The sequence below is a fragment of the Polyodon spathula genome, chromosome 41, assembly GCF_017654505.1.
Source record: "Polyodon spathula isolate WHYD16114869_AA chromosome 41, ASM1765450v1, whole genome shotgun sequence".
NCBI lineage: Eukaryota > Metazoa > Chordata > Actinopteri > Acipenseriformes > Polyodontidae > Polyodon > Polyodon spathula.
This window is the reverse complement of record NC_054574.1, coordinates 1235893-1249610: the sequence shown is the minus strand read 5'-3', so window position 1 is coordinate 1249610 and position 13718 is coordinate 1235893.

Genomic DNA, 13718 nt, shown 5'->3' with positions numbered 1-13718 from the left:
ACCTCTACCACCCTCTTCATTCATATTACAGTACAGTATTTACAAAAAAAAAAGCCCTGTAATTTAGCATCTGCAACGAATCTAAATTGAGGCATGGGTGATGGTTATACTTCCTAATATTCAGTGCTACTGTAAGAGTGCCTGTTCCAGAAATCCACTCAAAGCTATGCAGCCCTTATCTCATCAACACGATTAAATTAATACAATTACCTGTGCTTTTGTCTACCTGGATTGGTGTCTAACAGCTAAGGAGGAGGGTGCATATTTCAGCTTTGATGATTAAAAAGATTACCAGTTGAAATCTCTCCATTTTCCGGTGCCAGGCAGTTGTTACATTACATCAGCTCATGAGTACTATAAAAAGCAGTGCAATCATATGCTTTAGAGACGCCTATAAGTGTGAAACACTGAAATCTCTCCCAATGTCTTCTTGTCAAAACCTTGCCACAGAATTTTTGTATTATTGCATTTTTAACTAAGATAGGAAAAGTTAAAGTGTACCTTAGAGAAAAGTTAGAAAAATATAAATACTAGTATTTGATATCAATTTATTACCTCAAACTACCCCCAGAAGAAGCATTGGTAGCCCACAGCATTGCCAACACTAAAGATCTGGATTGCCTCTAGTCATGATGCAGTAGAACACAGGTTCTAATATGGTGCCCTGGCATTGCATGCGTAAACCAGGGGGTAGACATTCATTCATTAGCACACGCATGTCAAAACATGGAAATATGTCCGCTGTGGCAAAACTCAGCAATGAATGATTAAGGTTGTGCTACAATTACCATTAGCTGTTTCATTTTTATAACCTTGGTGCACACTGGTCCTTGTTTTTTAGATCGATTTAACAGATCCCCTCCCCCTGAAGGAGGGCTTTGATCCATCAGATTCCTTGATTGTATTTGAAGGCTAACATGGAAATTGAAAGCACAGGAATTGGTGAAGACATCCTATGAAATATTCATTGGGAAGGCAGATCGGCGATAGAGTGAATCATGCTCGATCCCAGCATTGTCTTGAATTTTTCATGCCATGCAACTTCTGTTTCACCCTGTACTTTTTTTTTCCTTTCATACACAGGACTTTTTTATATCTCCACTATTCAATTTTCTGGTCCAGTAATCACAGATGGGGTTAAAAAGCACTGACTCAGTATAAATGTGGGGTATGCTCCATTTCTCTACATTGCAGCTAGTCCATTATAATTCACTGCAAAAAAAAAAAAAAATCTCTCTTGTGCCAGTTTGTGCAAAATACCACTTCTCAGTCAGACTCCATCTCTCCTGTGGGTACCACCTCACAGCTTTTATAGAGAGGGGTCTGTCACCATTCCTGTTCACTTGCAGTCCACGTCGCCACTGTCCTCCCCCCATGCAGTCAGACATGCTAGCCTTCATTATTTAGGCTTGTTGTGGCTGAACAGAGTGGTAGACAAAGATTACACATGCAGTGTCTGCAGTCCACTGGGCACAGAGTAACATTTAACGTTTAATCACTTCCACCCTGCTGGGGTTCCAGCTCAGTCGGACTCTGACAGGTTTCTGCTGATGGCACACATTTCAATACAAAGGTCAGATTAGGTATAGTCGGCTGTGGGTCACTGGGTTAGCCAGTCCCTTACCTGCTGCATTAGTGGAAAAAAAAAACACATCTCAGACTGGCCTGCTCCATGTAGGAAGGTTGACTGTTACTATATCGCGTTGCAAAATAAAAGCAACTTCTGGTTTGTTTTTTTATTTCTAGTTAGCCCTGCTCACATACTGTTGAAGGGGTAACATGGTGTTGAGCACCCTGTTCCATTAGCCTCATTGTCATTTCATCTCAATTTCTTTTTTTTTTTTTTTACGTTTCCCTTAAAATGTTATATTTTATGCATTCTTGGTTGAGTGGTTCTCTGGGTTGAGTTCTATTCATTTTTTTCTCTGTATCTGCCTTTACCTGCAGGCCCCACCTACTCCAGCTCTCTCTATATGTACAGACTGTAGGTGGGGCTGGCACAGTTGAAAGGTGATGCTGTCAGATGATTTGGAATGAGGAAGGCTGGTCAGTCCCACACTTAGGATGGCTTAATGCATGTTTAAAGCCAGTAAAGACACATTAAAATGACATTTAACTAATGGCTTGAGATTAGAGGGGGTGCATGTTAACAATGCACCAGGCAGCCTCAGAGGTCTACTGTCCTGTGAATCCAATTTCAAGCGGATTCCGGTTATCTTTGAGCTTTCATTTAAACGACATTTTCTTCATTATCTTCTAGGCTTGTAGTCTTTCCATTGTCAAAAACACTGAAGATATCTGAAAGCAGAAACAAGGCTGAATGCAAAGTTTACCAGTGGATATTTTCTAAGGGTTGGGATTTACATATCTTTTCAATAACGATTATGTGAATGTCTTTAAAACCTATGGTAAGGGATTAATATGCAGCATAGGTTCGGTTGAGTCCCCTTGCAAATTTGTAGTTCACTAATGTTTGGAAAGCCATGTCTGATTTTAGAAATCAAAACATGCTTAAGAAAGAGATTATTAGACAGCAGATTTGAGTCAGGTCGTGTACACAAACAAGGTGAAATCTACGAGGTCAGAGTAGACAAGTTTTAGATGACTGTTTTGTCAACAGTGTTGACAGGTTCATTTCTCATGCTGAATTATTCATGTTGGAAACGCATGTGATTTAGCCCCTCTGCTGCAGCGGCTGGGAATCTCATTCTTGAACTTATATTTGACTTGCATTATCATTGATCTTTTGTCGCAGCCAGCTACAGGCAACATATTAGGAGGAAAAATGTTTGTGTAGTAATGGATTGGAACAACCGATCCTGAACAAAATAGGACAGTCTAATGAAGAATGAAGTATTTATCTGAGTTTGAGAAGCAATCTTTCTGCAAGTGGAGACACAATATTACATCACTTTGTCTTTATATCACAGGGAAACGAGTCCCTGTCTGTTTCAGAGAAGACATGAAATGCTTGCATTTTTATTGTCGAATAATGGGAAACGCTTAAACAACGAACATAGCTATTATTTACACCAGTGTCATATATCCAGGATGCTTCTAAACAATTCAAATGTCCCACAGTGCTTTCTATTTGTAAAAAAAAAGGACTTGAACATGTGGGCATCTCATCAAGGTAGTAAAATACCAGTCTGAATATTTTGTATTTAGGGTTCCAAGCAGCTTTTGGATGCAGCAAAGGACCCTATTGTGACTTAGCTAATTATACATGGTGTGGCGATCCTATTATATACTATGATGCTATAATCATACTCGTTGTAATGGCACATTTTCAGATTGGATGTTTCTTCAATCTGGAATGTTCAATTTAGATGAAGGCTCATTATAAACATAATAAGTGGACCAAGTTCTTTAAAAAGCATTTATGCTCTACAGCGTACAACAAAACCAAAAAATTTGGCAGTATGGTAATTTGCATTAATTAGTATTCTAACCGTGTACATATTTGTTATTTTCCATGTAATTATCTACCTTACAATACCTTTCTGGTTTATGCGTAATTACCTGCAATTCATTGCTGAGATAAATATTGTGACTACAAAATATTCCCTTTTTATTGCATCAGGTCACAGTGTATTGGTAATACATGCATCTCATAACGTAAGGGGCTGCCTCAGTTATTATAATGTGCAGTTCCTGTCTGGTGTCAGGATTGTGTTAAAACAGACATCTTATCCACCTCTTCGACCTTAACTTGCAGGTAACGTCTCACCAACATACTGTAGCAATGCTTCTAATTGATATACATGTTATCTTTTCTAAGCACAAGTTACACACTACAGTTCAATCACTAGAAATACGTGTAGTGTATTGCAGGATGTAATAGACCCTCTGTGATGCTCAAACCAATGATAATTAGAAATTCAGCTAATAAAGGCGAGCAGTGGAAAGGGTATGGAAGCTCATCTTAGTTACAGCACTTGTTTACAGGAACAGTCTCTATTATTTGTTGTCCTTGACCAGTTTAATTCGATTCTTCTCAAACCTGGGCTGTTATGCAGATTATTCCTGTTTTTTTGTTCCCATTAAAAGATGTAGCTCTCCAAAGGAAGTGCTCAGCTGATGCTGATTATCCTCTTAAAATATCTGGCAGGGTCTATTAACAAAGAAAGGGCAGTCTAGGGGTAATTGGTGTTGCTTTTATCGAAATGAGATTAGTGCTGGGATTATGGAGGGCCCGGACTGAAACGTTTTACTTCAACTGCCCTGGTAACCTTGCAAGGCCTCCTTTTGAAGTAATCTGATCCTACAGGTATATGTATTAACTATTAAGCTTACAAACAGTAAGGTGACAGATGGCACTTGTATTAGTTGCCTTGTAAGTGGAGCTGAACTATATTCCTAGATATATTCCTAGATATTTCCATTCAGAATCTAGTCATATTTTAGTACCTGGAAGTAACTGCAAAGTGGTGATATACATATAATTTTGCATGAATGGCAAATACAATTGCTTTTCTTTTTTAAGACGGATTTATTATCGAACAATTCACATTGTCTTAAATTACAATCATATTATAATTTGAATTGAAGATTGGAAATGAAACGACCAGCGATGTATAACTCAGTGCTACCAGCACATTTGCAATCATGCCTCGGATACTGGTATTGCTTACCCCTTCTGATGAGAGAAGGTATTATGTTAAGCTCTATATAGTAACTTGTTCAAATAGATCTGATCCTTTTTGTTCAGTGTTTACTGTGCTGTCCAGTTTACACTTGGTCTCTGCTAGTTACGTGATATCTTTTTATCTGAATGTGCACCATGCAATGAATTGGCATGTCAGCCCATTGAATTGTATGGAAAGGCAAGGGCTGGACAAGAACTGCAAAGCATAGGGTTTAAAGACATATTAATGCTCAGCTAAAAAGCAAGCTCTGCAGCCGAGTGGTAAGTACAGCTCTTACAGCGATGCCAGTATTAATAACTCATCCGTCGCTAAGATTCATTACAACTATAAAAAGGCACCTTGAAGTCTTAGTTTTTTTTTTTAACTCTCAGCTTGTGAATGGCTAAGCCTTAAATGTATTTTTTCATAGAATATTAAACATAATGGTTAGTGTTTAAGTTGAAACCTGATCAAATGTCTCAAGTACAAACCATTTCCCTTCGTATCCATTTGAAGAGTGTACAATATAGCTGACTACCAAGCTTATAACTACTAAATGCCTTCAGACACTAGTATAGTTTAATATAATATATCTTATAGTTTTATAGTTATAGTTTAATGTAATATATACCCAGCCATTGGCATTAAGCATGAACCAATAATTCAATTTGATTATCTGGAGGAAATTATATATTATTAAGGTTTTAATGACTTTGCTGTCCCTTGTGTAAACCCATCCTGAGTTGAGGATGCTTTTAATCACTGCGCTTGGCTAACAGTTTTACTGACCAGAATGCAAATGTCGTTCAAGAGAAGTACAGGCTGTGGGCTCCCTTCTGAAAGTGATTTCTCTGTGTTATGTACAAGTTGGTTACTGCTGTGAATTCTTACAGATTCTGGTGAATTGATCCTCACCCCCCTAAGACATTGATTCGGGTAAATACAGCTACTGATATATAAACCACACAGATGAAACAGAAAACCAAGAAACAAAGTTTAAATCTTTATGATATGTTTATGCACTGTATCTCTGCCTTAATATAAGGCAACGTTTTGAATTACCGCTACCGTGATAGTTAAAAATTATTCAGCACACCAGGACATGGTGCTTGAGAACTGGAAATTATTCTTACTGTTTTAAGACTCAGCAAGTCTTCATTTCTGTATCACAGGAGTTTGGCAAATTGTGTTTATATGGGAGGTGGGAGGAAAGCAATAACTAAAACACTGGAACATTTTGAAACGTGTACCCCTGCATTTGAGATGTCGTCACGTCTAAGCCATAGAGGAAATTACCAACACCAGAAACCACCATGCTCGTTCTGATTCGCCCAGACAGGTGGCATTGAACTGTATGCGTGTGTACGAACTTATGAGACACGTTTGAACGACCCCGCCAACCTGTAAATGAGGAGATTCAAGGTTATCACAATGCCGTGCAAACCTTCCAAGATTTAAAAAACGCAACACTAGCTGGGTTAAGCAGTGCGGTTTACTCTGCATCCACAATCTGCATCTCCAAACACACAAGGGACTCAATAGAGGAGTAGATGATAGAACGAGTAAAGCACTGAATCTGCTGCTTTATTAAAAACAACTTAGAATTCGTAATGTACACTGTCTGATATGAATGCCTTTAACACAAGTTGTATATATTGTCACGCCTAGCTGTCCGCTGTGTGTGAAACTCAGACTATGCAAACCACTTCAGTCACTGGCATGCCTCCAAAAGCAACATAAGCTGTTAAACTCTGGTACTTGTCAGTCTGCTCCACATAAATCACAACAATTGTTTGACTAAAAATATTCATCTTGTCAGTGTGGATTATGGGAGATTTCTACCTGCTGTTGTAAAGGGGCAGTGTTGTGTGATGCAGTGCCGTTATGGATTATGTCCCCGCTTGGACCCCAGAAGCTCAGGAAGTAGAGTACCTGGTGCAATGCATTAAGATAGATTCTCACATATCAACATCCGCTTGGAGGAGATTTAGGTCAATGTGACAGGTAGCCATGATTCATTGAATGTATTCTTGTTACAAACCTTGGCAACTTTAACAGCTGTTGAAGTCAGAGCAAGCTTAGTGACATCCCAATGTTACTTAAAGTATTTATGACTAACATAACTGATAATCTTTTACCTGCTGTATTTTCAAGCTGTGATCTGAACTGACACTCATTCTTAGAGGCAGGGAAACCTTATATTACAGTATATTCGGATATGAAGTGAATAGTAGCTGGACTTGAATTAAGAAAAAAATAAATACAGAAAGCCTTACAAACAGAAAGAATAAGCTTATAGCTGTACTTTATGGTATGCCGTTTAAAGCACTATGATGCAATCTCGGCCTTACACAGAGTGTAAATGAAGTTCCGTTAGAGAATCGCATCTAAACTGATTCTTAGCCCCACACTGTGTCTCAGAATGTCATAGTTCTATAATGGAATTTCATCTCAGTTTATACCTGCTCTTGGCCTTGTTCTAAGTGTCCATATGCCATGATGGAATTCCATCTGAACGCAGATGGATTCCTATCAGAAATCTGTAATGGAATCTCAAGCTGTTATTGTACCAAGGCTACTCTGAAGTTGATTCAATTGAAAAAAATACTGAGCTTCTTTACAACCCCATAAATTTAATCGGGGTGGAATAACTCTGTAGCCAATCAATGGTTTATTAATGTTTAATTGTATGACAGAGAAATAACACAGACCCTGAAGCAGCTTGCTACTTCATAATGCACACAACATGAACAGCTAATTGTGAAAACTACCTGTATGTATTCCTAATAAGATCACAGACATGACTGTAACTCCTCACTTAAGTCGTCTATTTTCATTTACAATTGAAGCAAACATAATATGTGAATTGGTGCCGGCCAAAACATTTGTTTAAATAACTCCTGACATTTTTTAATAATCTAAATCCTCTACAGTATTTTGATCCTGTCAGACATGCATTTTGATTTCCCCTTGGCCTAGTACTTGTGGGAAGGTAATGTGTTTCAGTGCCACCAGTCTGCACTATACATGTCTATTTAATGACGGGACTGACAAACTGAAGCACACAGATATTTTTAAGAGAATGAAAGCTGCTTATCTCTGTAATTCACTGGGGTAAGTAAAATGGTCCACTGCCTTTATCCTAAAGTAATTAATGGTCTGCTGTATGATTGAATACTTTAAAAGATCATAACTGGCACTGGGAGGAATGCAGCAAAAAACAGAGGCTTAATATTTTATGCTCCGTGAATAACTATTTCATGAATAGCAATCACACACCGTTGTCAGAAACATTAGACTGGCCAATGGGATTTATCACATGCAGTACTAGAAGATCACTGCAGTAAGGAGTTTTCACCAATATAAAAAAAAAAAAGATGCTTTGAGTTTACCTTCTTCTCCCCAACTTCCAACTCCTTTTCAGCCACGCCAGGGGGGTTGGCTGTTGACATTTCAAGGTCGCAGCAACTCCAAAGGCAAGGCTGCGCGAAAACCAAACAAGCGATTTATGCTTATGTTATCGGTTTTATTTTATCGTCCAATGAGACTGCGTAGGAAGACTTTCAAAAAATTAATGCCAGTCTTTAATACTTTCCCTCAAACCAGCTGTCAGGCTAGGGACAGGCAGGTCCCCACTAATCAAATTTCAGGTACAATATGAGAGCAGTAGCCTCACCAGTTTGTGCTTCTGGTTTAAATATAAACACACCTGGCAGTTTCGGCTGCAGTAAATATCAAGTCAACAAAGTAGGAGACATGATAGAATCTGGCCTGCCATTAAACCCCATTCACAATGTTGGGGCGCAGATTTATTTTCATTAAGAAATTGTAACCATATGGAAACAACAGAAAACACTGATGGGATGTTAATTACTTGCCCTTGGGCTTCGAGGAAGTCTTTAAAACAAATTTAGCAAGATAATTGTGGCAATATCTTTTATTACCAGTGTAATGATAATGGAGCATGCAGAAACCCTTCATTCCTGAAGAACATGGATCATAAACGCATTTTTATATTTGTGTTCATTATTTACTTGAGGAATGCAACAATTTCACTTTCTCATTCAGCATGTTTGGGGAGTGGAATTTTGTTATTTCTTATTGTCTCTTTTTGAGGTTATTTTCTGGTAATTGCATCAATAGCCTTTTCTTCTTGACTTGGATTCACCATGCTAAATTAAAAATGTGTAACTGTATCCAGTTATTCTTTTCACTTGTACAATTTTTATCCTCTGAATACTCAGCTTAAGCCATCTTTCTTTGCCTGTGGCTCTAATGGGATTTTAAAAAATATATTAAAAAATCTTTTGGAGTAGAAGAAATGAAACCAAAAGCTTTAGTCCTGTTCTCCTTTATTAAATTAGCATAGCGCTTTTTGTATTGCAAACCTCAATGTCATAGTAGATCTTACATATTCAATTTAATTTGGCCTACACATATGCTGTCAAATTCTATAGACAGATTTGTATCGAGGGAACACAGTTACTGTTTTTAAGTGAGAGACGACTCCTGACTGTTTTTTGTATTAAATTAAGCCACAGTACGTCCAACATTATTTTGCAACATCTAAAAGGGTAAGTAATGTCGCTACAACTGTTTAAATAACGTACCTGTAATTTTCCAATTCATTGTTAACATCCTGACAACTTTTTACACTTAGAAATTTAGTCTGTTTCAAAGCTCTTTTCAAAATGACCGCTCTAGTGCACTGGGGTTTGAGATCTGTCCTCTAAATCACTGAAGGAAGAGCGATTAAAAAGAAAGTCTTCTGGCTTTTCTGAACCGCACCACATGATGGATCGTTTTTGCTGTGCTACCTGTTTGACAATGCAGGCAATAATCCTTACACTGTCAGTGCACTAGAGCTGACATTTTGAAAGGAGCTTTGAAACAGACTGTAAAGTTATAAGAGTAAGATGTTAAGAATGAAGAGAAAAATGTAAACAGTTGTAACAGTTGTAGCAACACATGGGGACGTGTAACGCTATATATTTGCTGTAGGTCAGCACATCAAACCTGTACCCTTTCATTCTCCTCCTTGTGGATGTTAAAATATTTAAATTAGTTAGTTGGTATTTTTTCTGATGCACAGTAAAGCCACTAGGGGCTGTGTTGCAGAGACAGGTAAATAGTTATGTATCAGTTGAACTTAGAAAAGAGACATGTTTGTAAGCCATGAGGCTCAGAGGTGCTTTAAACTAGGTTTAAAAAATAACCAGGATGTGGTGACTGAAACAGAAAATGATATGGAAAGTGATTCTAAATACCAAAAATACATTAGTTAAGATAATTGTGGTACTGCAGGCTTGTACCTGGTTGTTTTTTAAGCAGCCTCTTCCTGATAACAGAGACCAATAAAACAATGAATTACACAGCGAGAGTTGCTTTTAAAAATTCTCATAAATCTGATTGCACTCCAGTGCTTTCTGCACACCAATCGACCCAATAAATTCCTTCTAATGTCTGGCAATTTACCAGGTGGTGCCTTTAACATAATTGTAAACTCGACACTAAACCAAACTAGGGCTTGCTTAATCTGCAGTAAGCAAAATATAAAGTGATTTTTTTTTTCTCCCTATGCCTACATCTTCCCATTTCCTTTTAAAGCCCAGTGCTTCCTCTGTTGGTGTTGACTGCCATTGGAGACAAGATCTTGAATGGTAGTGCAAGGGAAGCCCAAGGACTCTGATGGACATCTTGTTTCTTACCATTACAAAATAAACTGATTTCTTTAGCCCCCTGAAAACTGTATTGATCCAGGGTGCTTTCTCTCCACCAACCAATCAATACAGGCCAGTATAAAGTTGTGATGGATGGGTTCTGTATTGAGTGCTTTGCCAAGCTCATACTTTAAAATGGATGACTTTTGCAAACTGCCGCCAGTGTATTTAAATATTAATTTTCATCACAATGTTATGATTCCTGTTGGGTATGTTTTATATATATATATATATATATATATATATATATATATATATATATATATATATATATATATATATATATATATATATATATGTGTGTGTGTGTGTGTACAGCATCACAGTAAAGCAGGGCTTTGTGTCTACCTAATTTTAAAACTGTTTTGTGGAGCAACAACCAAATTTCATAAAAGGAAACGTCCCACACAGCAAAATAATCAAAAACTTTTTTTGAAATTTACTACGCCATTAAAGTTGTTGTATTGAACAAATAAATCCATAATCTTTCATGTTTCATGACATAGGTCTCAATTTTGCAGTTTTGAAAGAAATACTTTTTAAATTTTACTACACTAACTTTTGATTAGTACTACGCTGGGTTAAACGAATCTCTGGGTTAAACGAATCTCAGGGTTAAACGAATCTCTGGGTTAAACGAATCTCGGGGGGTGAAATTGTTTTTACCCCTAAATTTTGAATGAACCCTCCTGAAGAGGTTTGTTTTTAGCTTTCCTATGATGAGTGTTTTAAGTTATGAATGAAATACCAGCTTACCCACATTATCCTGAAAACAATTACTAATTTAAAAAGTAAAATGCATTACAGTAGTCTCCGTCTAAGAGACCATCCCTCGGGAAGCAAGTCAAATGCTCCTTAAGTGTTCTTTAAGACAGAGCTGACCACATCACATAATATGAATCAGTAAATAAATACATATTTATTATTTGCCATGACGCACGTGCATCAACATATGAAACGAACAGAATAAGAGAAAAGCAATAGACAAACTAATGTTAATAAACTAACTGTCAAACACTGCACCCCTACACACGTTAAAAAATGCAGCAGCAGCTCTAGATTCATTATTTAACAGAATGGCGAAGCAACTCGCCAGAACAGTAAACACCAAATTGCTTGGCGACTTGTGTCTGATTCAAGTTTTTTTCAGGAGCCATTTCCAAATTTTTGTAGCAAGAGAAACAACGGCTCATTTCACTGTTTGTTTAATATGCCATAGCGATGAGGTGCACTCGTGGAAATCAAAATACAAAACGAGGCAATGATATGAGGGTGGCTCTGGAAAGATTGAATAAACTAATCAGTGTGTCTGGCCAAGTCACATTTGAAAAGATTGAAAAAACCAATTGAATTTAAGTTTGATGATGATGATGATGATGATGATGATGATGATGATGATGATGATGATGATGATGATGATGATGATGGTGATGTCTACAAAACAGTACTGTAGCTGTTGTGAATGAATTGCTAGCGATGCCAAAAATGTGTTCTTTTAAGCAAAGTTCCTGTTCCTTTAGGCTGAGCATTTACAATGGGAAAAATCTGTTTCACCACAAGGGTGTTCTCTTAGGCAAAGTGTCCTCTTAGAAGTGTTCCTATATGCGGAGATGACAGTACTGTATTTATTTTCAAAATAAAAATCAGATTTTATCCAGTGTACAAAAACTAATTTACTCATCCCTCACAAAACCTTTATATGAGAACAAACACACTGCAGACAAGATAAAACAAGCTTGTATCAACAATAAACCAGTCTTGAAGAAATATGCAGGCTGTATAATCAGTTTTTTTTATGCCACCATTTTTATAATTTAAAATCCTCACTCTTTGAGAACTATAAAGTGTCTTGCCACAGCACTTGAAACTTAAGAGAAGCCTCACAAGACTGATGGTTATAAAGCTCCTGCCACAGAAAAAAATGTATTGCAATGAAGTACAGCCTCATATTTCTTGTAATGAGTCATTCTAAAGCCAAAACAAATAAACAGGGACCTGTTCCTGTCACTGTTTTGGGAGTCTCGTCTGGGCTGTAAATTGAAACGCGCTACCCAATTTAATCTTGCTGCTAGAAGGAAGCCATCAAGCAAGGTTTACATGACAATATGTATCTGATTGCTCCTCACGACAGCAGTGCTAAAAGAGAAAAAAAAGATGAAATAACAGGAAGGTATGGGAGTTCAGATAAGAGCACTATTGATTTTGTACAGAATGTGAAGCATTAGTCCCGCTCCACACTTTGAAAGAGTTCTTTCATTCATTCCTGTTTGTCACACACACACAAGCAGCGGGGACCTTGAGTTCACCCTCTCCTTTGATATTTTCACTCCTTCTAACCCAGGCTGTTGTTTTCTTGGAGAAACAACCAATCAATAGATAGTATTGCCCAACTAGAGCAACACTCTCTATATCTGCAGTATTGTGTTATTACCATCTGTCTCTAAAACTGACTTTACCTGGCTTTGAGCTTGACTACAGAATCTTACATTCTGTACAGTCTTCCTCGTTCTATTCAAATCATGTGAGACTGTGATTATTTAAACGGTGTCTACCCCACCCACACTGCATATCTATAGACAGAGAGAGTAGCTGGGGCTGGCAGAGTTGAAAGGTCACACTGTCACATGATTTGAATGGAATGAGGAAAACTGTTCAGTGCTGGCATGTGCTAAATTAAGTTATATCACTTGAGGGAGTCTTAAAAACAGAACTAGCATGAATGTGTTTATGAACTCGGACAATTATTTTATTTACAATTATTTTTGTTATGAGACGCTTGCACAGCACACAGAGTGGCATTGTTTAAGGGAAACAAAATATCACATGATGTAGAAGGCACGTGAGATAGGTTTGGATAATTAAGAGCAACTCAAAGTAGAAATAAAGTATAATCGACTTGAGTATAAACTAAAAATCGCTGCATTTAAAAATATATGTATAGTGAGAGAATAAGGTTAACACCCTTTTCTCTTTGATCAGCTGAAAGACTATCAAATATAAGTCCTTGTCCTGCCAAGCCAAGTTAAAAAGCTGCATTACACCTAAACCTGCAGCCATTTGAACCAAAAGCTTGCTTTTCTTTGATGTGAATTTGCTACAATATTATTTCTTACTGGGCCGCTAGCATTGAGAAACAGAAAGTACATATTAAAAGAGTTCATTTTGACCTGAGCCAGAAATCTGTCTTGAGTTTTACAGCAGTTGGCTTGTGAACTTATTTCTAGCATCTCAGACTCAAGAGGGACATTTGGAGGTGAAGTAGTGTTTTACATTATGATATTATTGTCCTTTAACTATGATGTGTCATTTGCTAGTAAGCAGCTGCTCTTGCCAGTAGCAATTGGCAACTGTGAGTAACAGTTGAGACAGC